Source organism: Ictidomys tridecemlineatus, chromosome 1 (genome assembly GCF_052094955.1).
Source record: "Ictidomys tridecemlineatus isolate mIctTri1 chromosome 1, mIctTri1.hap1, whole genome shotgun sequence".
Classification (NCBI taxonomy): Eukaryota; Metazoa; Chordata; class Mammalia; order Rodentia; family Sciuridae; genus Ictidomys; species Ictidomys tridecemlineatus.
Genome location: NC_135477.1, coordinates 200,632,122 through 200,656,930, shown reverse-complemented (window position 1 = coordinate 200,656,930; position 24,809 = coordinate 200,632,122).

Sequence of the window (24,809 nt, the reverse complement as noted above, 5' to 3'; positions counted from 1 at the left end):
CATGTCCTTTTGGAGTGAGCACCCTAAGGCCCACTATAGGCTGTTAACATGAACATATTCATGGTTCATTTGGAGGCTTGCAGCAGCTGAGCCCTCCTGAGGTTCTGGGTCCTGAGCATCAGATGCAGTTTTGTGTTTATGGGACCCCTGCCATATTCGTCAATCATGAACTTCCAAGCAAGTGGGAAGAAACTGAAAGGAGGGGCTGGGGCCAAAGGCTGAAGGAAAATATTCACTCCTTCTCTGTTCAAGGCTTAGCATTTGAGCATGGCAGTGGGTGCTTGCCTGCTGGGGCCACTGGAGGCTTTCCATTTTTCTGGACACGCGTTTTTTTCTTATAAACATTTGGACCATTGGCTTTGTTCTAGTGAGACCCCCCCCCCTTTGAGTGACCTTGGGTTTGTGGTGAGGGCCATTGTAAGAAGATTCATCCTCCTCTTCATCTTTTTGGTCTGCCTGTCTTTGAGTCTCTGGATCTCAATTGATGAAAACTGTGGTGGCCACCTTAATCAACTCACTGGCACACTTCTCAGTAAAGCCCTCTAGGATGGTATTTTTTGGCAAATGGCTCTCTGAGCCTGTCCCACTAAGGCTGCATTGATCACCTGTTGCTTGCACCTGTGCATTTCTTTACTGACAAACTTGCATTGTGGCTGTTACACTTGTATGTGCCCCTCCTCCCACGGAAACCTCTGGGCAGACGGAGGGGCGGCAGCGGAGGCGGCCTGGACATTTAGCTCTGAGTCAGTTGGGCACATCTCTTTTGATTATTGCTGCCAGAGAAATGTTCAGGGCTATGGAGGGTGCAACAGGTAGATGCTGGAGCAGCGGGAGGCTTATCTCAGCTCTAATTGTCTGCAGATGTGCTGGGCTTAGGCTTGGGCTCAGGGCCCAGACAGTGTGTTTTGTTCTCTTTTTACTTTTCTTTTAGAGTTTCTATGAGGGCTTCTTGACATCTCTTCATTTTTAGACCTTCTTCTCTGTTGAGGCCCTGTCCTAGGTCTGGATAACGGGCTGCATCAGATCAGTCATGGCTCCATGTAGGAGGGAGTATGATTTTTCCAACTTATGAGCTCAGTGGTGGTGAAAGGCTGGCACACAAAACTGCCTTGTCTCCCTCAGACATTTCCCTTCTGGTCAACATGGGTATGTCCTTTAGTCCCTTGCAGGGGCATCTGGAGAGTTCTCATCTGAGTTGTGGCTATGGTATTAGGACAGATTTTCTACCTTCATCTTTGGAGGTGAAAGAATCTTTGGTCCTAGGAAGCCTTTAGCTCTGAGGACATCACAGAGGAAGGAATAGCCAGTATTGGGGGCCATCATTTGTTGCCTTTGAGGACAAGGGGGCTGAAAGGAGAGTCTGTTGTCCCAGTGGTCTTGGCAAAGTTGGGTAGAGTGGCACATAAGGGATTGGCTCGTCTTTTGGCTCACAGGAAAAACTGTTTGCCTTCTCCTTTCCTAGTCATATTTTCTGTTTAGCTGCTTTCCACTGGGTATTAGAGATGCTGCTGGTGAACATCAGCTTGGACTGTCCATCTAGACAGGCTCTCAACCAAGGGGGCTGTTTCTGAACTATCTCTTGCAAGCAATCAATATAAGCAAATTGGTTCAGTTGTTCCAACAACAATCAAAAGGACCTCAGAAATGACTCTCTCTTCTAAAGATCCATCTGGTGGCCAGCCCACATCTTGGGTGGGCCATTATAATTCACAGAGTACACAATATTTGTGGAGTGAGATTCACTCCACACTTACCAGGAAAATTTTCTAAAGGTTTCTAACACATTTCAGAAGGCTCAGTTTCCTTAGTGAGCCTCCCATGTTCCACCCAGCATTGGTGGAGCACACTTAGAACAAAACACACTTAGGAGAAAAGTTGCTTTGTCCATCTCCTGTCGCTCCTCTTATGGGGACTTAGGGCCCTCTTAGCCTTGCAAGTTGGTATCAACCGCTGACCTGGAGCTTTCACCTGGATGTTGGTTGGTGAAATTCCGCCACAGACTGTATGAGGTGCCTCGGAACCGCGGATCAGGACTCTGCACTTGCTTTGGCACTTGGGTTGGGTCAGAACCCTTCCCTTTGTCTGTCTCATCCACAAAGTTTCACACACTTTCCCACAGACATATCCAGGACAGAATTTCTATACCGCCCAAATTCCAATAATTCCCAACCAAACAAAAAGGGAGTCATGGTTTTCCCTCTACTCGCTGTCCCTGAACAGAGACTTCTCTGTTAACTCCGCGGGTTCATTTCAGCTTCAACAACTTTGGACAGTACTCTGGACCCAACAGAGGTTGATCTGTTTTAGGGACAAATGAGGCAAGGCACCGAAGATGGCAGGAAACAGTTTTATTTGGCTGTAGCCAGGTTCATAGGATACAGCCTTTGCTGTAATCAATCAATTCCCTGAATCCCAAGTTCAGGGAGTTTCAAAGTTTTATACCCAGCATGTAAGTGGAGAGTCTCAGAAGTTCACAGTCTTCAGAAGTTCACATAAAAGCAGCTTTTTCTTTCACTGTTTTGGGCAAGTCAACTCTTCAAGGACAACACCTGAGAAGGGGAGAGCTTCTTTTTCCCTTTTTTCCTCTCCTTGCCAGTTGTTACCAAGGAACCCAATTGTAACTTATCTTAAAAATATAGACATCTCTGTGAAGCCAAACTCAAGGCCAGAGGCCTTGTCTGCACATTTCTTCAAAGTAGTATATTGAATATGTTTGTGAAAAACTAGTAAGCAGTGTCCAGCACCTGGAGTTCTGCTATCTTCTCTGCCAGTGGACAAGTAAAACAGGGCAACAAGAATATAGGAAGTTTATACATTGAACTCTTTTGCAGAGACTCTTTTGCTGACAGTCCTAAAATCAGCCATGGTAAAGATTTCTGGAAAAGCCCAGTTATGACCTTCCTGTGGAGAGAGGGTGTGCCACTTCAATGCTTCAGGGTCTGAGCTGTGGTCTTATTAGAAAACCTGTGGGTGTTCTGGCTGTTCTGGGAACATCCCGTCTCCCCCTAGATTGTGACCAGTGCTTCAACTCCTGTTTGACTGGATGGCATCTTTGGAAATTTGTATACTATGCTGAGCACTCTCTTCAGGTCCTAGGTGTCTTGTTGCTAAATTTAGCAGCCTGCTCTTTCTTTCCTTTGTCTTTTTTGTCTTTTGAATGAGAATTAGAATTCTTTGGTTGCCCACTCAACCCCTCCCTACCTCTCCTGATTCTGATTGGTCTGTGGTTCTCTGACCTGTCCTGCTCTGCCCACTGTCTGTTAAGGTATCTGCTTCTATTGCCCCTTGCTGTTTGGATTTTTCTGTGGGTGACCCTCAACTGACCTAATGTCTGCAGATTTAATCTCCTCCTTGTTGACCCCTTATAGTTCTTTTTTGCTTTTTGGTATTCAGGATCAAATATGCCTCACACTCTTAGGCAAGCACCCTACCACTGAGCTATGCCCCTAGGACCTTAGTAGAGTTTCTTAATGTTTGTGCCTCTGTATCATTTAGAAAATGAAATAATTTTGGGGCTGGGGTGATGGCTCAGGTGTAGAGTGCTCGCCTAGCATGCATGAGGCACTGGGTTGGATCCTCAGCATCACAAAAAATGAAATAATTTTATTTTACTATATTGTGAAAACAAAGAGTTTATTTTAAAATTCAAGTGATGTAGAAAGATCTCATTAGGAAGTACTCGAGAAAATCATATCTAATGTGATTCTAGTGTTAATATTTTCATAGTTAATTTGAGTATATCACCCTGGATTTGTGTTTACCATGCATATATAACACATAAACTTACCTGAATGAACTCACATTTTGTTCCCTGGTATTTTAAAATTTTGATTCTTTTTTATTTATTTATTGGCACCAGGAATTGAACTCAGGGGCACTTAACCACTGAGCCACATCCCCAGCCAATTTTTAATTTTTTAATTAGAAACAGTGTCTCACCAAGTTGCTAAGGGCCTCATAAGTTGCTGAAACTGGCACTGAATTCTCAGTCCTCCTGCCTCTGCTCCACTAGTGGTTGACCTCCAAACATGAGCCTCTGCTCTTGGCCTGTGAGTGAACTTCTAAGAAGGGCTTCAAAGTCCAGTGTGGAGACAGATGCTGAATCTAGCACAAACTGCAGGCCTTTCATTCCCTTGTGAACACAAGGGTGGTGGTACCTGCATCATGTACTTCTTCAGTGGAGTGAAGGGATTATAATTTAAAAATTTTAGCATCAGATTGATCTCTTTTTAGGTGCAAAGGGATGGAAAATATCCTTAGGCCTCAGGGTCTGAGCTGTCTTATTAGAAAACCTGTGGGTGTTCTGGCTGTTCTGGGAACAGTCCCTCTCCCCCTAGATTGTGATCTGTGCTTCAACTCCAGTTGGACTGGGGGGCACCTCTGGTAATTTACATTATTTGCATAGAATACTATGCTGAGCACTCCCTTTAGGTCCTCAACATCTTGTTGCTAAATTTAGCAGCCTGCTCTTTCTTTCCTTTGTCTTTTTTGTCTTGTGAAGGAGAATCAGAATTCTTTGGTTGCCCACTCAACCCCTCCCTACCTCTCCTGACTCTGATTGGTCTGTGGTTCTCTGAACTGTCCAGCTCTGCCCACTGTCTGTTAAGGTGTCTGCTTCTATTGCCCCTTGCTGTTTGGATTTTTCTGTGGGTGACCCTCAACTGACCTAAGGTCTGCAGCTTTAATCTCCTCCTTGTTGGCCCCTTATAGTTCTTTTTTGCTTTTTGGTATTGGGGATCAAATATGACTCATAATCCTAGGCAAGCACCCTACCACTGAGCTATGCCCCTAGGACCTTAGTAGAGCTTCTTAATGTTTGTGCCTCTGAATCATTTAGAAAATGAAATATTTTTATTTTACTAAATTGTGAAAACAGAGTTTATTTTAAATTCAAGTGATGTAGAAATGTCTCATTAGGAAGTAGTCATGGAAATCATAGTCTAATGTGACTTTAGTATTAATATTTTCAAGTTAATTTGAGGTTATCACCCTGAATTTTTGTTTACTATGCACATATAACACATAAATTTACCTGAATGAACTCACATTTTGTTCCCTGGTATTTTAAAATTTTGATTCTTATTTATTCATTTATTGGCACTAATAAATAAATTGGAATTGAACCCAGGGGCACTTAACTACTGAGCCACATCCCCAGCCCATTTTAAAATTTTTATTTAGAGACAGGGTCTTGCAAAGTTGCTTAGGACCTCACTATGTTGCTGAGGCTAGCTTTGAATTTACACTCCTGCAGCCTCAGCTCCAGAGCCATTGGGATTACATGCCTTTGCCTTTGCCATTGCACCTGGCTTGTTTCTTGCTGCCTTAAGGTTTTTCATATCAGTAAATAGAAACATGAATAACTTAAAAAAAGAGCGGAGCATTTTCTTTCTTTTGTATTTATTTATTTACTTTATTTATGTTTAGTTTTGATGGACATAGTACCTTTATTTTATTTATTCATTTCTATGTGGTGCTGAGAATGGAACCCAGTGCCTCATATCATGACAGGAGCGGGAGAGCTCCTTCACTGAGAAGGAATCCCTGGAGCATTTTCAATATTCACAAAAGTTGAGAGATTGTGCTTTTGCCACTTTTCACCTCTTCAATAGTTCTCCATGCATGGCCAGCAAAACCATTGCATTGAATGTTCTATTGTGTATCTCTCAATGCTAAGTTTTCACAAATAGTTAAGACTATCAACAGTAGTTCATTAGTATTGTGTTTGGTGGTGTTTGGATTTCCTTAGTTGTCTCTCAACATGAAAAGTTTGTTTGTCTCATGGTCTAATAGTTTCCCAAAGGCTGAGTAATATTTTGTTTGGATGCACTCTAATTTACTCCACCCTATTGAGGGAGTGGTGATGCCAGAAGTGTGCCATTAGTGTGCTGAAACTTATCTCCTAGGGGGAGGACCCTTCCACCTTTTGACCCCGGGGGTGGAGTAAACACCCCAGGATATAGCTGTGGCTATGTAAAGAAAGTTCCAAAGTGATTTTCCCTTTTGTGAGGAGCCCGCAGGAAAGTGTCTTAAGCAATTTGGAAGCAGTCTTCAATCTCCAACTTCTATCCCTGCAAAACGGTAAAAAATAAATGGTTGTTTGCAAGGTAGAGATGCCATGGGGACTTGTTTTAGAAGCCTGAATGAGCCAAAGCTCTGATATTTCCTCATAGTAGTCTGCTGCTGTTTGTTTAAACTAGTTTTGCTAATGGGGATTGAGCCTAGGACTACTTTATCGCTGAGCTACATCTCCAAAATATATTTTTAGTTGTCATGAATCTTATTTTACTTTTTTATATGTGGTGCTGAGAATTGAACTCCACATCTCACACATGGTAGGCAAGCGCTCTACCACTGAGCCACAATCCCTGCCCCCTCAGTCCATTTTTGTTATTTATTTTACTTTTTATTTTGAGTCAATAGGGTCTCACTGACTTGCTTGAGATTGGCCTAAAATTGGTATCCTCTAGGCTCGTATTTTGGAATACTTGGGATCTACTCAGGCACTAGTTCGCCCACATTATTTGCCCTTATTTAAGCGAGTTTGTGGAATATATTTGTTGAATTGGCCCTAACTCTTCAAAATGAGTTTGTGGAAGTGAAATCGCTGGGTCAGTACCCAAGGTCCAGCAACAGGGTTGTGAGTCTTTGCATTTCTGTGGGTTCGGTAGGTAGACTTCCTTTGCATTTTGTTCAGCACCTGTGTGGTAGAACATTTTTGTCTTTTTTATATTTTGGGGGGTCCTGGGGTTTGAACCCCAGGGAGATTAATTACTGAATCACTTTCCCAGGTGGTTTTTTATATTTTATTTAGAGACAGGGTCTGGCTAAGTTGCTTAGGGCCTTGCTAAATTGCTGAGACTGGCTTTGAATTTCTACTCCTGCCTCAACATCCTGAGCTCTGCTGAGATTATGGAGTGTGTGCCACCTTGCCCAGCCAGTCTTTTCTTATAATTGATTTTGGTTCTTTTTTTTTGGGGGGGGGCCGGTACTAGGAATTAGAGCCAGAGGTGTTCTACCACTGAGCTTTATCCCTAGCCTTTTTAAATTTTTTAGAGGCAGGCTAGCTTGGAACTTTTCAACCTACTGCCTCACCTCTAAAAGTAGAGTTATTTCATATTTGTTGTTGTTGATTTTTTTTTTTTCTGGAAGAGGGTCTTCCTATGTTGTCCTAAAGTTCGGGGTTCAAGTTGTCCTCCTGCCTCAGCTTTCTGAGCAGCTGAGGCTACAGGCTGGTACTTTCTGGGTCCAGGTTTAGGCGTTTGTTTTTTATTTTCCTTATGATTTTCATGCAAATAGAGGTTTGACTCCAGTTGGGTGAAGTTTTCATCATTTCAGGAAAGTTTTGCAGTTTTATAATTGTAGAGCTTGCATTAGAGTTTATTCCTAAGTGTTTTATTATGTTGGGGTGCAGCGAAGCGTCGGAGGGGAGAGACCACACAAGAGACTCACTTCATGCAATCGCAGGGGGAAGTTTATTGAGGATCCTTCCAGCGCGCTGGGACTCTGTGCTCACTCAAGAAGGGAGAGCAGCCCAGAGCCCAGAGCGGAGGGCAGGTGGAGCTTAAGTACACTTTTTGGAGAGGGTGGGGGGCTTTGCATGCATCAGAACAAATCATCATAAGGCGCGGGAAAATTGAACAACAATTCTGAAACATGATTAGTACATACATTGGCGGGAACAATTTAGGCAGAGATGATTGGTCATTTCTAAGTGGGGTACACATTTAAACTGATTGGTTCTGGGGCCTAGATGCGTACGTGCCATGCTACCTAGAGCCCTTAGCTATTAATCAACCAGGGAATCAATGGAGACATTTACTAGGCAGTTCCCTCATTGTTCTAACAACTACAGGGATTACAGGTTTTGGGGGTAGCAGAGGGACTCTAACAATACTAGTCTTTTACTTTTTAACCCAATCCCTGCACTTTGGAAACTTTAGGATGCCTGGTCTTTTACACTTTAACTCAGGCTCTGCGGCTTAGATTCAGCTTGGAAATTTTACCTTTACATTCCCCACTCCTTTTTCTGACTACTTTTAATCTTAAAAGTACTGAATCAAAATTATTGGAAGGTCTCATTTTCCATTTCTGCCAGTGGAGCATATTGCTGCCTGATTACCATGAGTTGTCCTGCGTTTCCTGGAATCAATTTCAGCATGGCCTCCATTTTAGATTTCACTCGGTATTATATCCCGATTTGTCTAGCTACACTGACTACCTAACTTTAAATCTGGCTTCATTCCCCCCTCTAATTTGGGAACTCCTTACTGCTGTGAGGAAGGGGGACAAAGAGAATCTTTCTGGCTTCTTCAGGCTGAAAAGGGACGGCGTGGGGCAAGCAGTTCAGAGTCCCCCCTAAAAGTATCGGGTCTATCGAGTGATCCATGATAAAAGTCCAATTGAGGAGTAATAGGCTGGAGGGCCATTTGAGTGATGGTTGGTCTACAAGAGAAACAAGAATTCATTAGTACTGGAACCATATTGATGCAGCAATAAATGCCATAGCACAGGAATATGCCAATGAGTATGATGGCAAAGACAGAGACTAACAATGTTTTCCACCAGGAAGTACCAAGAACCAGAAGCTAAGATATTGTTTCCATAACAAAGTTGCTGAGGACATGGCTTCTATCTGAGCATGTAAATCTTTAAGGATATTTGTCACATTGCCAGAAATATCAGGAATGTAAATACAACAACCAACATCTAGGGTTACAGATATCTTTTTCCTTAAGATATAGTCTAATAATTTAATGCCATCTGATTCTGCAAAATCCTTTTACTAGTATGACCTCTGTGTCTAATAGAGAAATCTTTAATTTTACTACTTAGGGCTGGGTATCCATATTAGCAAACATCAAGCCTACCTGCCTTGGCTAGAAATAAAGGCCTTAGACTAAAACTACTCTAGCAGTCCCTTTGACAGTTATCAGGCATTTCTGTCTAAGAATCTTTTTTTGTAGCCTCCAGTTTACTTATTTTTGGAAGTTACATTTAACTATTATTATCATTTAAAATGTCAAGGAACAGCTGTGCTTTGGCTTTGACTGTCTTTGCTAAGTGTTTAAGATGAAGCAAGTCAAACTGACTTTGTTTCCACCTGTTTATTAACAGTCACCTGAATTACCCTGGGGAGTCCTCGGGAACTTCACAGCAGCTTCTCAGTTCTGCTAGTGCCATTTGCGCTAGGATGGGTCCAGGCCTTGCTTGACCATACGGCTTCCCTCAGAAGCATCAGGGATGTCTCCCTTCTCTGATGACCCTCCTCTTCACAGCAAATGCACTGATTGGCTTTCTGTCCTCCACTGGTCTCATTAATCTCCCTGATCAGGAGGTTATGTGGCCTAGAGTTGCAGAGCCCTTTGGAAAAGTTCCCTATTCCCTGATTCAGACTGACTCAGAGGGCAAGAGCCAAGTTTTTAATTTTAAAACTTAATCTTAAACATCCAGCAAATAAGTCAACAGCCTTATATTAAGGGCACTAAACCTCAATGTCTATCTCTCTATCCTGTAGGTGATAACTCCCCATCCTAAGTTAACCCAGGTTGTGAGCTCTTAAAGCAGTACCTCTTTAAAACATTAACAGGCAATCCTTAGATCATCTAAAAGCAAACTACAAAACAAAACTAACTAGGATAAAAACATATTTAGTTATGTAATAGCTACCTTGAATTTTGGCAGAGTTATACATTATAATCCCCTGTTTGAGGTCCTGGCAATCGTGACAAAAACCAGCTTTTGAACACAACTTTAAATGCACTGAAATCTGGTCTATTTCTTTCATAGTCACTTTTACATGTAGTGAGATGGGACATAGAGTTTTATCTCAAGTAAGGCAGGGCTCTTTATAAATCTTAAATACTATAGTTCTGAAGCTGATCTTTGCTTTTTAGACATCATTTTACAAAGCCTACATAAACTGTTGCTCAAGTTTACATGGACATTAGCTACCACAACATAATATCACACCTAAAACATGAATTAAGGAAAGGCTGAAAGCTTTTAACCTCTTGTATGAAAGTAGCAAAGTACTTCTGTGTTTTACAATAAAACCTTTACCCAGATTAGGCTCTCATTGTCTTAAAAATACATTTAAATTATATCTCAGTGTAGAAAGTAACATAGAAATTTACATATCTTACTGATAACAAGTCCAGTTATAGAACACAAATGATAAATAAATTTCCAACATGTTTTTTTTCTTTGATCCTAAAATTACCATACAACTTTAGGACACCAGCTTGTAAAGCTTCTACCCTACAGACCTGTACACCTGGAAGACAAGAACACACCAGTAACATCACAATTACACTGATGATCCCACGCCAACCAAGTTTGGCTTCCAAAGAAATGACTAAGGGGGAGATGGCAGGGCTTGGATAAATGGCAGGCAACCCGTCTATTGGCAAGTTTTTTTTCAGATATCATCACCAGCACCTGAAGAAGATCAGAGCAAATAAAAACAGAATGAAGATAAAAATTAGAGCAAAGATCAATTTCTGGCAGAAGTTCCATGTTGGGGGACTGACAGAAAAGAGACCAAGGACCATGAGGAAGCTTAAAAGAACATAAAGACTCATGAATCCAGGATGGCAGATTAAGAGGTTCTCTGAACTTGTTGTTTCCCGCTGTCCCATGTCGGCTGTATTCCATCGTGCCTGGTAGTGAGCTTCAGCACTGAGTGAATTGTTCTCTTGAAGATGCTGGAGGTCCATCAGTTGTCAGAGACTGGTAGTGTCTAAGCAGAAGCTGGTTGGAAGTTTAATTTGAGACTTTCTGCAATCGGATTTGAAGGAACTTCATTATTCAGAGCAAGAGAGCACAAGAAAGTATTGAAAAATAACAGCTGTTGTTTAACCATAGTTGTGTAACTTACTCAAAAACTTATACACATAACCAATTTACATAAACCTCCTTTATCCCTTACTTAAACCCTCTTGATTACTTAGTCACATAGACTCTCCTATCTAGTGATACAAAATTTTTTTTTTATCAGATCCATACCTAGAACCTTTTAGTTTTTCCTTTTCATCTATTAACCTCCTTTTGTTCACATTTTGAAACAATACTTGCCAACCTTTGAATTTAAGCAGAGTTAACATTTTATTAGGGCCTTTTTTTAACACCTAGAGAAACTTATAAGTTTAATTTTAAGGACATCTTTACTTTTATCTGTTTACCCAATCTAAATTGAACCATTTGAATCACGTTAATTAAAGATATTTGGATCTATTTTTAATTTTTCAGGAGCGCTCCTCATCTGGCAATTGTTATATCACTGCAGGATATATGGACATACACACATACAGACATACCGACATACAACACATAACAGGAGTGTGCACACATAACAATAATAAAGGCCTCGTAGCTTTTCGCAGATGAAATCTCCATTGCAATGTTTTTGTTTTTGTTTTGTTTTTTTTTTTAAAAAAACTCCACTGATCAGAAAAACATTAACTTAGGTCCTCAGGATCAGAATTACGAGCTCAAAAAAATACAGAATCTAAGAAAAACAAGAGTCCTAAAAAAAAGATGACTGGCCAGTAGTTAGTAAATACCACACAATTTACTTCTTGATTTGGTCTAGTTTGAGTTCAGGTAAAAAGACACTTTTATTCTCTTTTTTTTTTTTTTTCTTTTCTTGGGCCTGAGCTCCAAGCTGCTTCTGTTTGCATATCGGCTTAAGCCCTGGCTAAGATCTGGAAGGAGCAGGGAGAAACTGCTATTTTGAGCAGACACTTTAGGCCTAACGCATTTTAACCTTAAGTTATAATTACAAATTTAAGAAGCAATTTCTAAAATTTCATATCTTTTTACACTAGAAAAACTTGTTCACATAAAACTAGAAATAGGATCTCTACCATCAGAAGAAATTTCTTTAGGACCCCTAAGCCACTTTGCTTTTTCTGAAGTTTTTAAAGTAGCATTAAGTTACATTAAATTTGCCCACACACTACCATGTATATCTAAAATTAAGCTTTGAAAATTTCTAAGACTGTTGGTATTTAATTATCTAATGTTATTGTAATAAGCCAGACCAACGTTTTAATTTAACACTTTTTCCTAAGTCTTACACACTGAGAGAAACAAATACCATATCATAATTTACTATTCTTGCTCAAATCAATGCACTGTATATCTAATGAAATCTCCTTAGGCTACCCAGTTCAAAAATTGAAACCCTTTAATTTTTTTTTTCCCAAGTATTTAAGTTTTTTTTTAGCATGAACTTTCTGAAATCAAACTAAACAATTTGCTTAAACCCAACTTTTAACTGCAAGATAGTGCAATGCCTTAGAAACCCATTTAGATACCAGATTGTTACAATAAAAAATTAATTTTTTTAGACACACATTTAACCTAGATTATCCCTAAGAAACAATCAGACAACCAGATAAGAAAATACCTCTCCAGGTTTTGAACTTTCATTTAATTATGACTCCCATCAGTAGCACCATAGACTTCCCCATAAGTGGACCAGATGTTTTCACGTAGGGGCAACTATAGGTGTAAAATTAAGGGTCTCAGTGTGGCTGGCTTTACTGCATTCAGTGTCCCTTATTTTTAAGTAAACAGAGGTGGCTTAATCTTTAAGATGTAGATAAGGATTGAGGACACTCCCCAGAACTAAATGGTTCTGGCAGCTGCTGGGAGTCCCTTAATCTTATCTCTCACCCGCAGATCAGCTCCTCCAGTTTGGTTTGACCTTAGGAACTAGGCAATTTTTTTTTCCCTTATTTTTAGTAACCAGCTCCCAAAAAGCTCATCCTCTGCTTGCAGTTGTTTCGAGTGCTAGGCTTCCCCAAGAAAGCAGAGTGGAGACTCCTTAAAAGTTTCCTCAGGAGTGTTAAAATTTGTGACTGAAAATTTGGTTCCCGTCTCTAAAGCCAATTGACACCAATTTAATAATGAAGACAGGGCTTTGAGAAAAGTCAAAGCGAGATGTCAAAGTTGTTAAATCCCCAGCAGGCAGCTCTATTTGCACTCAAGCCCGTTATGGGAGGGAAAGGAAACATTGTTTCCCTAGCCTCAGTATTTAGCCTTAGACGGAATTTATCACCCGCCTTGGGCTGCATTTTTAAGCAGCCCGACTCCAGAAAGACCCGTTCGCTTCTTTGGCCCGTGATCACTGCGGCCGAGGAGGGCTGTAACACTCGGGGGGATTTGGGGACCTGGTCCCTTCTACCCCCACGAGGGAGGGAGAGGGCCGGTGCCCCAGCGCCGCTTTTTTTTTTTTTTTTTTTTGCTTGCCAGGGCGGACAGAGGTGGGGCAGTCCCTTACCGACTCCGTCTCCGACCCCTCCCACCCCGCTGTGGTTGCAGCCGGTTGCCGGCAGAGGAGCGGGAGAAGGGGCGGTCCCCCGCCGACCTCACCCCTGATTCTGTCCGCCCGTCCGCCGCGACCGCCGGAGCACCCCCCCCTTCTCGGGAGACGGCCAGGGGGCGGAGAGGACAGGCGGGTGGAGGGACCGGAACAGGGACAGGACAGATCTGCCATACCGCCTGGTGGAATCCTCCCAGCGGACTGCACGGACCCCACGCATGCAGGAAGAGATTCGCAGATGTCCTGAAAGGTTAGAAGCCATGATCTAGATGGCCATGCGGCCTGGCTGAAAGACAATATCTCTGACTTTGCAGATTAGAGAGAGAGATGAAGGGGGCCATTCAACTCTGAGGGTGGGCCACTCTGAAGCGCAGAGAGACAACACAAACGTGACGCAAACACGGACACACACACAGTAAACGGTTAACACAAGTCCAGAAGCAAAGATTAAAGACAGGCAGTAAACTCAACCTGACAAAAAGAGTTGCCGGCAAATCCAGACGGGTTGGCAGCAAAATACACCGACGAGGGTCCGTCCGCCCCTCTACCTGATGGGGGGGCACTCCTGTTCCCCCTCTACCCTCCAGAGCGTCCTAAGGAGGGAGTGGCTTTGTGGCGCCTAGGCACGTCTGCCTGCCACCGCCAGGGGGAGCCTTACGCTCTCCACTGACAGCCACACACACACACTGCCAACCCCACCCGAGGCTCTGGGAACTTACGTTCCCTGGGGACTTACGCCCGCCACTGAGCCAGAGACCAGAACCTGAGCGATCGCAAAAAAAAAAATAAAGAGGAGAGAAGGGGAAGAAAGAGGGAAGAAAGAGAGAGAGAGGGAAAGAGAATGGCGCCTTACTTACCCCCGAAGTAGTCCGTTGTTAGGGTCTCCCTGTCCGGCGATGCGCAGTTCCCGGCCAATGCACCAAAATGTTGGGGTGCAGCGAAGCGTCGGAGGGGAGAGACCACACAAGAGACTCACTTCATGCAATCGCAGGGGGAAGTTTATTGAGGATCCTTCCAGCGCGCTGGGACTCTGTGCTCACTCAAGAAGGGAGAGCAGCCCAGAGCCCAGAGCGGAGGGCAGGTGGAGCTTAAGTACACTTTTTGGAGAGGGTGGGGGGCTTTGCATGCATCAGAACAAATCATCATAAGGCGCGGGAAAATTGAACAACAATTCTGAAACATGATTAGTACATACATTGGCGGGAACAATTTAGGCAGAGATGATTGGTCATTTCTAAGTGGGGTACACATTTAAACTGATTGGTTCTGGGGCCTAGATGCGTACGTGCCATGCTACCTAGAGCCCTTAGCTATTAATCAACCAGGGAATCAATGGAGACATTTACTAGGCAGTTCCCTCATTGTTCTAACAACTACAGGGATTACAGGTTTTGGGGGTAGCAGAGGGACTCTAACAATACTAGTCTTTTACTTTTTAACCCAATCCCTGCACTTTGGAAACTTTAGGATGCCTGGTCTTTTACACTTTAACTCAGGCTCTGCGGCTTAGATTCAGCTTGGAAATTTTACCTTTACAATTATATATATTTGAGAGAGAGAGAGAGAGAGAGAGAGAGAGAAAGAGAGAGAGAGAATTTTGTAATATTTATTTTTTACTTCTCGTTGGACACAACATCTTTGTTTGTATGTAGTACTGAGGATCTTACCCGTGCTGCATGCATGCCAGGTAAGCATGCTACCGCTTGAGCCACATCCCCAGCCCAATGTTATATATTTTTAACAATTGCTGATTTCTGTGCTGAGGGTATAGGGTGAATGTTGATCCTGTGTGGAATTCCTGGGGTTTAATGTCTAGTGTTCACCTGCAGCAGCTCTCCAGCCACCCCCAACCCTTCAACCCCTTATTTGTTCCTAATGAGTTTTCCCATTGTATTCTAACTGGTTATTCTTTTTAATAAAGATATTTGCTTTCTAGCATTTTTATGAGCTAATGAATGATAATATACATGCTCTATTTTTGGCAGAACTGGAGATTAAATTGAGAGATGCATAGATGGGTCAACTTCCCCCCCCCCCGTTTTGGGGATTTAGAGGTTAATCACAGATATTTTTCTGCTATGGAGATACATCTCAAACCCTTTTACATTTTTTGAGTTTTTTTTTCTTTTTTTTTTTTTTACTTGTAGTTGGACCCACTGCCTGTATAATATTTTTATGTGGTGCTGAGGATGGAACTTGACATCTCGCACCTGCTAGGCCACAACCCCAGCCCCACTTTTTACTTTTTAAGACAATGTCTCCCTCAGTGGCTGAAGCTGGCTTCAAACTGGGATTCCTGTTTCCTCGGTTTGAAGAGTTGTTGGGATTAAAAGAGTGTACCACTGTAACCAGCTGGACATTAATTCCCTTGTGTGTGTGTGAGTGCATCCTGTGTGTGTGCGTGCATCTTGTGTGTGTCCTGTGTGTGTGAGTGTGTGTGAATGAGTGTGTGTATGTTTGATACTGAGGATTCAAACCATGGGAGTTTAAACATTAAGCTACAGCTATGCATTTTGTTGTTGTTGTTGTTTTTCCCTAGGGATTGAATCCAGAGCTCTTAAGCACTGAGCCACATCTTCAGCCTTTTTGGAATATTTTACTTAGAGACAGAGTCTCACTGAGTTGCTTAGCGCCTTGCTAAGTTGCTGAGGCTGGCTTTGAACTCATAATCCTTCTGCCTCGCCTCTGGAGCCGCTGGGATTACAGGTGTGCACCACCTTGCCTGGTTTAGCCATGACAATTTTCATTGCTTATTTTGGCAGAAGGTCTGAGTTCCCAGGCTGCTCTCTAACTTTTATTCCTCCTGCTTTAGTGCCTTAGTTCCCCTCTCAGAGACTGAGAGGAAATTATAGATGGTCACCTCTATGCCTGGCTCTCACATTTTCTAATGAAGACTTTTCCTTTAAAGTGTTTATGATAATCAATGGTAATCTTATGTATAGTAAGTGTATTGGTGATTGGTGCTGGTAGTAATGTTTCCACAGGAGTGTCACTATTGTACATATATCTTTTGTTTGTTTGCTTTGAGGCTTATCCTGTTGTTTGTGAACTGCTTTATAGTTCTATTATTATTTATTTTTTCTCCAGGAACTAGAAATGGGACCTAGGGGTGATCTACCACTGAGCTTTATCCCTGGCCCTTTTTATTTTTTATTTAGAAGCAGGCTACCCTGCAACTTTTCATCCTACTGCCTTACCTCTGAAGTAAAGTTATTTCATATTTATTGTTGTTGTTTGTTTTCTTTTTCTGGAAGAGGGTCTTCCTATGTTGTCCAGTTTAGCCTTAAAGTTCAGGGCTTAAGTTGACCTCATGTCCCAGCTTTCTGAGCAGCTGGGACTACAGGCTGGTACCTTTTGAATCCAGTTTAGGCATTTGTCTTTGTTTTCCTTATGATTTTTATCCAAATAGAGGTTTGACTCCATTTGGGTCGAGTTTTTTATCATTTCAGTAAAGTTTTGCAGTTTTATAACTGTAGAGCTTGCATGAGACTTTATTCCTAGGTGTTACATATTTTTAACAATTGCTGATTTCTGTGCTGAGAGTATAGGGTGAATATTGAGCATGTGTGGAGGCCCATCATTCATCACCCTCCAATCCTTCAACCCCTCATTCATTCCTAATGAGTTTTCCCCCATTGTGTTCTAACTGGTTATTCTTGTTTACAAAGATATTTGTTTTCTAGCCTTCTTATGACTTAATGAATGATAATATACGTGCTCTATTTTTGGCAGAACTGGGGATTAAATTGAGAGATGCACTGATGGGCCAGCTTTTTTTTTTCTGTTAGGGATATAGGGGTTGATCACAGATATTTTTCTGCTATGGAGATACATATCAAGGTCTTTTTATGTTTTTTAAGTTTTTTCTTTTTCTTTTTTTCAGTTGTAATTGGACCCACTGCCTTTAATTTAATTTTATTTTTATGTGGTGCTGAGGATGGAATTCAGTGCCTTGCCACAAACCAGCCCCTTTTGTAGTTTTTAAGACAATGTGTCCATCAGTTGCTGAAGCTAGCCTCAAACTGGGATTCCTGTTTCCTCAGTTTGCAGAGTTTTTTGGATTAAAGGAGTGTATCTCTGTAAGCAGGTGGACACTAATTCCCTTGTGTGTGCTTGTGTGTCTGTGTGTGTGTATGTGTGTGTGTGTGTGTGTGTGTGTGTGTGTGTTGTGTGTTTTTGACTCTGGGGATTCAAACCAGGGAAATTTCACCATTAAGGTAAAGCTATGCATTTTTGTTTGTTTGTTTGTTTATTGTTATTTTTCCTTAGGAATTGAATCCAGGGCACTTAAGTACTGAGCCGCATTTTCAGCCTTTTTAAAATATTTTATTTAGAGACAGGGTCTCACTAAGTTGTTTAGTGCCTTGCTAAGTTGCTGAGGCTAGCTTAGAACTCACATTCATTCTGCCTCACCCCTGGAGCCCTTGGGGTAACAGGTGTGCACCACCTTGCCTGGTTTAGCCATGACAATTTTTATTGATTATTTTGGCAAAAGGTCTGAATTCCTAGGCCGCTCTCTAACTTCAGCAACTGAGGGGGGATTATAGATGGTCACCTCTATGCCTGGCTCTCACATTTTATAATGAAGAGTTTTCCTTTTAAAGTGTTTATGATAATCAGTGGTAATCTTATATATAGTAAGCGTATTGGTGATTGGTGCTGGTAGTAATGTTTCCATAGGAGTGTTGCTATTGTACATATGTCTTTTGTTTGTTTGTTTTGAGGCCTATCCGGTTGTTTGTGAACTGCTTTATGGTTCATTTATTTATTTATTTATTTAGGTGCTGGAATTGGACCCAGGGGTGATCTACCACCAAGCTTTATCCCTGGTCTTTTTTTTTTTTTTTTTTTTAGAGCAGGCTAGTTTGCAACTTTTCATCCTACTGCCTCACCTCTGGAGTAGAGTTATTTCATATTTGTTGTTGTTTGTTTTCTTTTTCTGGAAGAGGGTTTTCCTATATTGTCCAGTGCAGTGTTAAAGTTGGGGGCTCAAGGTGTCCTCCTGTCTCAGCTTTCTGAGAAGCTGGGAGTACAGGCTGGTACATTTTGGGTCCAGTTTTAGGTGTTTGTCTTTTGTTTTCCTCATTTCAGAAAAGTTTTGCAGTTTTATAATTGTAGAGCTTGCATGAGAGTTTATTCCTAGGTGTTACATAGTTTTAACAATTGCTGATTTCTGTGCTGAGGATGTAGGGTGAATGTTGAGCATGTGTGGAGGTCTGGGGTTTAATGCCTAGCGTTCACCTGCATCATCACGTCAACCTTCCCCCAACTCTTCAAACCCTCATTTATTCCTAATGAGTTTTCCCCCATTGCGTTCTAATTGGTTATTTTTGTTTATAAAGATATTTGTTTTCTAGCATTCTTATGCCTTTATTTAAAGGATCATAATATTACAGGCTCTATTTTTTGCGGAACTGGGGATTAAATTCAGAGCTGCTCTCATCAGCCAACTCTTTTTTTAAGTTGGTAGTTTAGGGATTGAATCCAGATTTTCTCTGCCACTGTGCTAAATCCCAAGCCCTTTTTACTTTTTATTTTAAGACAGTGACTTCCTCATTTACCAAGGCTGGCTTCAAATTTGGTTCCTCCTTCCTTATTTTGCAGAGTTGCTGGGATTAATTAAAGGAGTGTACCTCTTTAACAGCTGGACATTCATTGTGTTCTGTTTGTGTGTGTGTGTTTGATACTGGGGATTGAACCCAGGGGAGTTTAACCACTGAGCCACATCCTCAGCCATTTTTTTTATTTTTATTTAGAGAGAGGGTTTTGCCGAGTTGCTTAAGGCTTCACTAAATTGCTGACGCTGTTTTGAATTTGTGCTCCTCCTGCCTCAGCCTCCCAAGCTCATGTGTGCCACTATGCCAGCCTGTCCAGTTCTTTGTGAACTGTCTTATGGTTTTTTTATTATTATTATTATTTTCTGGAACTAGGGAATTGACCCAGGGGTGATATACCACTGAGCTTTATCCCTGGCCCTTTTCATTTTTTATTTAGAAGCAGGCTAGCCTGCAACTTTTCCTCCTTGGCCTCAGCTCCGGAGTAGAGTTATTTCATATTTGTTGCTTGTTTTCTTTCTTCCTTCCTTCTTTCCTTCCTTCCTTCCAGAGGGTCTTCCTATGTTGTGCAGGCTAGCGATAAAGTTTGGAGCTCAAGTTGTCCTCCTGTCAGCTTTCTGAGCAGGTGGGACTTCGGGCTGGTACCTTCTGGGTCCATGTTTAGGCTTTTGTGTTTCTTATGATTTTCATCCAAATAGAATTTTGACTCCAGTTGGGTGATTTTTTTTTCTAATTTCAGAAAAGTTTTGCAGTTTTATAATTGTAGAGTTTGCATGTGAGTTTATTCCTAGGGGTTATATATTTTTAACAATTGCTGATTTATGTGCTGAGGTATAGGGTGAATGTGGAGCATGTGTGGAGGCCCTGGGTTAAGTGTCTAGTGTTCCCATGCAGGGAGGCACGAACCACCAACATGTCTATTCCTTATGAGTTTTCCCCCATTGTGTTCTAACTGGGTATTCTTGTTTGTAAAGATATTTGTTTTCTAGTATTTTTATAACTCAAACAAGGTCTTTTAATATTTTTTTAGATTATACATAGACACAATACCTCTGTCTTGTTTTTGTATATTTTTATGTGGTGCTGAAGATCAAACCCAGTGCCTCACATATGCTAGGCAAGCACTCTTCCAATGAGTTACAACCCCAACCCACTTAAGCAATTTAATGAATAATAATATATGTACTCTGTTTTTGGCGGGAGTGAGGGTTGAATTCAGAGCTGCACTCATGGGCCAACATTCCTTTTTTTTTTTTCTTGTAGGGATTTAGGGGTAGAACACAGATATTCTCTGTAACTAAGCTACATTCAAGTCCTTTTTGCTTTCTATTTATTTTATTTTTAATTTTTTTAAAAAATTATAAGTGAACACAATAACTTTTGTTAGAGTCTGTAAACAAGTCAAAATAACACCTGGCATTTTGCCAGGGGAATGTTAGAGTTCCTAAACAAGTCTGGATGGTGCCTGGCAAAATGCCAGAGGAAGTGGTTTGAGAAGTAACAAAAGCGAGCCATTAAGTGTGGAGATTCCTTATTGGTTGACTGATGTATCTAGTTTATACTAATTAAGATAAGCTGTGCAAAATAGATAAATACCTCTGTTATCCTACAATAAACGGCTTCCAGTCCTGCTGTATCAACTTACACAAGTTGTTCATCACCCACCGGTTATTTGGCCGCAGCCAGACTGCAGCAAACTTTATTTTATTTATGTGATGCTGAGGATCGAACCTAGTGCCTCACACATGCCAGGTGAGTGCTCTGCCTCTGAGCCTCAGCCCCAGCCCTTTTTTGCTTTCTATTTTAAGACAGTGTCTCCCTCAGTTGCTAAGACTGGTTTCAAACTTTGATTCCTCCTTCCTCACTTTAGAGAGTTGCTAGAAATGTGTGTACTTCATAAACAAGTTGGAGATTCATTCTCTTGTGGGGTGTGTGTGTGTGTGTGTGTGTGTGTGTGTGTATGTATGTATGTGTGTGTGTGTGTGTGTGTGTGTGTGTGTTTGACACTGGGGATTGAATCCAGGGGAGTTTTACTACTGAGCTACAGCCATTGAGATTTTTTGTTTTGTTATGTACAGGGCATTGAACTCCTGAGCACTTAAGCACTGAATCACATCCCCAACCCTTTTTAAATATTTTTTTTACAGATGGTCTCACTGATTTTCTAACTGACTAGTTAAATGGGTGAAACTGGCTTTGAATTGTTAATCCTCCTGCCTCAGCTTCTGGAGCCAACTGGCACTTAGGTTTGTACTACCTCACCTGGCTGAGCGATAGCAGGTTTTATTGCTTATTCTGGCAATAGGCCTAAATTTCCCAGACTGCTCACTAACTTTCTGTCTTTCTTCCTTATTCTCACAGTGTCTGAGAGGGAATTACAGATGGTTACCACTGTGCCTGGCTTTCATGTTTTTTTGTTTGTTTTTAGTATATATTTATTTGTGAAAGGACATTTTTAAAAATTTATTTATTTATATGTGATGCTAAGAATCCAACCCAGTACCTCACCTGCCACGCAAGCTCACTATCACTGAGCCACAACCCCAGCCTTTTCCTGTTTTTAATTAAGACTTTTCAAGTGTTTAGGATAATCAGTGGTGATCTCTGTATAATAAGATGTATTGGTGATCCTTGCTGGTAGAAATGTTTTCACAGGAGTGTCGCTATTGTATGTATATCTTTGTTTGTTTGATTGGTTTTGGTACTGGAGATTGAACCCAGAGAAACTGCATCACATCCCCAGCCAGTTTCTTATATTTTATTTAGAGACAGGACTTTGGTGAGTTGCTTAGGGTCTCAGTGAGTTGCTTAAGGCTTTTGTGAGTTGCTGAGGCTGGGTTTGAACTTGCATTCCTCTTGCGTCAGCATTCCATGTTGCTGGAATTACAAGGGTCAGGGGTTTTCCATTTTTTTAATGATTTTATAGCTTGCTAAATAACTTTGGTTTTTGTCTCTGTTTTACGGGTTTAGTAAGCAATTGAAGCTTTTATTTAAGCAAGGTATTAAAGCATTTGATAGAGACTGTGGCAGTAGGACTATAAAGAATGTGGAAATTTCATTATCAGCCCATGAGTATGTTAATTTTTCTTGTGAGATATATACCTTCACAACACTCAGTTGTTTGAGTTTTCATAAAAGGCAGTGTGTATTCTTGAGATCTTAAACATGAAAAGATACTTGTAAAATGCATACATAAGCCTTTTCTGAGATGTAGACAGGTCCTATTTGAACCATCTGTGTGATCTGAAATTGTTTGTCTTTAATTTACTAGGTGTAGATAGTGGATATCTTCATACCTTAATTTTCTGGACTGGGGGTATATGGGTGCTGTACTAAGGAACTATAGCCCCAGTTATTTTAAATTTGCTTTTGAGACAGGGTCTCACTAAGTTTCCTAGCTGGCCTCAAACTTGTGATCCTCCTGCCTCAGATTCCCACCTCACTGGGATTGCATGCACATACCACCCTTTCTGGCTTCCAACCTATTGTTTTATGTATACCATATATTTAAAATTGGTAACTTAGTTGGGTGTCGTGGTGCATGCCCATAAACTCAGCAGCTCAAGGGCCTAAAGCAGTAGGATCATGACTTCAAAGCCATCCTCTGCAACTTAGCAATGTCCTAAATAACTGGTGAAACCCCATCTCTAAATAAAACACAAAGTAGGGCTGGGGATGTGGCTCAGTGATTGAGTTCCTCTAGGTTAAACTCCTGTTACCTAAATATATAAGTAATTAAAATTTTCTAGCTTGTTAGGATAGAGAATAGTTTCAAAATTTCAAAATGAAAAGACTAAGAATAGTAATTTACTCATTTACCTTTATATACTTACTGGTCAAAAAAAAAAAACAAACAATTATGCCATCATCTTAAGGTACTGAGTAGTGCATATATCACAAGTTATAGTGAAAACAGCTTTATGCTACTCAACTAATTTGACAGAAGTGTTTGTGAGCATGGCACAGAATTCTTATAGTTTGTGCCAGTTTTATGAATTATTCCCAGGTCATCAAAGTTGAAAATTCAGTGGAATATTAAGCATGAATAAGAATGCTATGCAATTTCTATTCTCTATGCTTTCATTGAAATTAAAATTTGAACCTTGTTATATCATTTACCTCTATGGATAATGAAATCCTGCTGGCAGCCAGTTGTTGTATATGACAGAAATGAGGAGATGATTTGCTGAATCAGAGTTTATTGAAATAGAATGAGAATTGTTGTGTAGGTTTACATGCTCAGAGGGGAGAGAATAATGTAAAAAATCTTTATAGAATACAGCAGATAGATGAAGTACTTTAACCACATATGAATTGTTTCCAAAATTCTTAAAGCCCACCTGTTTAATTAATATGGAAACAGGCTTTGTGAAAAGTAAAGTGTCCTTGAAGCTGAGATTTTCCTGTACAGGAGCAGTTCTTGGAGAAGCCAGCTTGACCACCTTGGTGGACAGTCAGGATAACAGGTAAGGCCTCTAATTGCTAGTTGATAGCAGGTGGTATTGGTGGATGAGGCTTCTGAGATTAATTCACAGCTGATGAGCCTTGTCACTTCTTGGCTCTAGGCTTTCAGAGAAATATCATGGTCTTTCACATGACAGAGGTGGCCCTACCTTAACCTAAGCTCTCAGGGTGTATGACAAAACTCTGAAGTTGAGATATTTTCTGAAGCTCAGCAGTTTAGATCAGTGGCTGACACATGGGGAGTCTGATGGGACATATAAGGTCTGGCAACACATCATGCTCTAGCAAGGAGGGAAAACTCTCCCAAACATCAAACTTTTAGAAGTATTTAAAAATATTTCATAGTTACATAACATATGGCCTAGCACCAAAAGCAAGCCACCCTCTGCCCTGGTTCCAGGCTCAACCCATGAACAGGTGGACAGAAGATGCCATTATTCCAAGCCTTTGTAATTCTGGAGTCTGAAAAGGCTACCCAGGAGCTTTAAAGGAGTAAGAGGGTGGAGAAAATGATTTCTTAGAAGAAGAACCTGACTGGCCTGGTGGCCCATGCCTATAATTCTAGTGACTGGGAAGGCTTAAGCAGCAGGTTTGCAAGTAGGAAGCCAGCCTCAGCAACTTACAAAATGCTGTTCGAAATTAAAATGGCCACATTGTTGCTCCATGATAGAGTGACCCTGGGTTCCATCCCCAGCACTGCCCTCACCACACCTCTCTAACCAAAAAAAGTGTGGTTGCTCCTGCCTACAGGACTGTGGTGTCCAGAAATAGACAAAGCATTCACTCTGGCTTCCTACATATCACAGCAAGTCATTAGAAGTTTGGTCTCCTTCCCCATACCTCTTTAAATATATTTTCCAACAACTTTATCTTACTCCCAAAGTTTGTGATATTGATTAAAATTAACATTTATTATGACATCTTGTTTCCAAAATTAATGTTTTTTTGACCCATGCAGGGCATGTGGTCCCTGCAGTCACCACATGTGCCCCTTACTGAAGTTTGGCTCTGCATATTTTTTTTAGTATTTAGTTTTTAGGTGTAGATGGATACAACAAAATGCCTTATTTTTTTTTTTATGTGGTGCTGAGATTAAACCCGGGTTCTGCTGCTGCTAGGCAAGTGCGCTACTACTGAGCCACAATCCCAGCCCCGATCTGCATACTTTTTATGTTGTTTGTTCCTGAGGATTTAAATATTTTATGTCTGTTGTGAAAGGGAGACTTTTTTTTTTTTTTTTTTTTTGGTGGTGGTGCTGGGAAATGAACCCAAAGCAGTGTGCTTTCTTTCTTTCTTTCTTTCTTTCTTTCTTTCTTTCTTTCTTCCTTTCTTCCTTCCTTTCTTCCTTCCTTCCTTCCTTCCTTCCTTCCTTCCTTCCTTCCTTCCTTTCTTTCTTTCTTTCTTCCTTTCTTCCTTTCTTCCTTCCTTCCTTCTTTCTTTCTTTGTGTAATTGGTGCAGG